The sequence below is a fragment of the Myiozetetes cayanensis genome, unplaced genomic scaffold (assembly GCF_022539395.1).
Source record: "Myiozetetes cayanensis isolate MyiCay16 unplaced genomic scaffold, myiCay2020 scf49, whole genome shotgun sequence".
NCBI classification, from domain to species: domain Eukaryota; kingdom Metazoa; phylum Chordata; class Aves; order Passeriformes; family Tyrannidae; genus Myiozetetes; species Myiozetetes cayanensis.
In genome coordinates, this window is record NW_026087731.1 from 154,891 (window position 1) to 156,611 (window position 1,721).

Genomic DNA, 1,721 nt, shown 5'->3' on the forward strand with positions numbered 1-1,721 from the left:
GAATAAAGTCCTTACCACTCATGTTATGTTTTCTATTCTGTAAGCAGTATGAATAACCAGGAAAATAATACTGGGGTGGGAGTATTGTTAAAGTTTACAAAGAATATTTGTCAAGCAGATCTTACATGGCCACAGAATAGGCTATGTGTCATGATAAAAAACTATGTGAAATCTGAGAACAGGAAAAAATCACGTTGACTCTGGCATTTTCTTGTCTTCCACGGTGTAAAAATTGTATGTCAGAAAGCAAAGTATATAAATTGAGAGTTACTCTTTCTTTATTTTTTTTCCTCCTCAGATCTCAGCATTCATACCAGTTACAACTTTGCTTGAATTAAGACCTAAAAGGAAACGCAAGAGGTCTTCCATACCTGGCCCAATTTAAGAAAAAGTTCAATTTTTATATCATGTTAGTCCAGTTTTGAAAATCATTAATGCTTTATATACCAGACCTTTGATCTTCTGAAGATTTTTAAAACTATAAATGGTACTTTGGACAGACACAGAATCTCAGGGTTTTCAAATTCAGCTGGGGAGTCACTTTTATCAGTCCAAAGAACAAAATTCCTATTTATGCTTTCACAACTGGTTGGTGAACTGTCAACTGGTATTTCAGTCCTTTCCTTCTTAATCAGTACCTGAGATCTTGGAGAAACATGTAGAATAACAAGATTCTGAAAGTACAACAAGAGAGAAAAGAACCTTTGTCAGTCTGAAGAATGAGACTTGTTTCTCTCCACCACAGACTTGAGAGATATAGAGACAAGAATTTCTTTCTGTGGATTGAAAAAGCAATCATGTCCTTTTTCTGTCATTGAAGTTCTTAATTATTAATCCTATGTATTATTCATATACTCCTATACCGAAATGAGTTATATGCTATGTGGAAGCATGGAAGTTAAGGTGAATTTTGTATTATTTGTCTATTTCTGACATAGATGATTTTTTTGCTGGCTTCAGTTACCATCTCTCCTCCTGAGCCTAAGTTTTTCCCAAGAAACATTCACATCGATGGTTAGAACTGTGTTATTGTTACTCATTACAATAGCATTTAGCAGCTAAATCAGAAGCTCATGCAGTCAAACATGGTTCAAGTCTATTCTTAAAACAATGACAGTGACCAGCTTCTGCAAGGCCAGGGGCAGTGTAGCTTCATTTTCTCATCCTCGTGCTGGCCCCTCCGGGGAGTGTAATTAGTTTTAACTTTCACTTTCTGTAGATAGAGATTTCATTTTGGATCCTTAATCATCATTAATCACATCTGTTAGCAAGTAGTTATTTGAGACCATTTTTTGCAGAGCATCTCTTATCATTTGTAATCATAATTTTCACCAACTGGGTGAATTTCATTCATTTTACCTTGGAAGACAGAAGAGTTGAAGCTGAATAGTTAAATGTTTAAAAAATCTGTTTATTATATAAGCCCAGAGGACAGAAAAACCTCAGCAAATCACATCATTGCAACTCAGTGTCCCTACATGATAATTCTTTCTTATAAACACTTTCATACTTAGCTGGAGTAGTATTATATATCGTAAAGAAGTTCATCTGCTGCACTATTTTTAAGTGCTGAAAGATACTACCTTAGAATCCTTCTATTCGATAAAAGAATTTCTTTCTAATAAGATTTTTCTGTAACTAATGTGGTTATCAAATATTAAACACTAAATAAAAAGACTTTATAGTTCTTGGAAGAATAAAATAATACATTGAAAGAACTG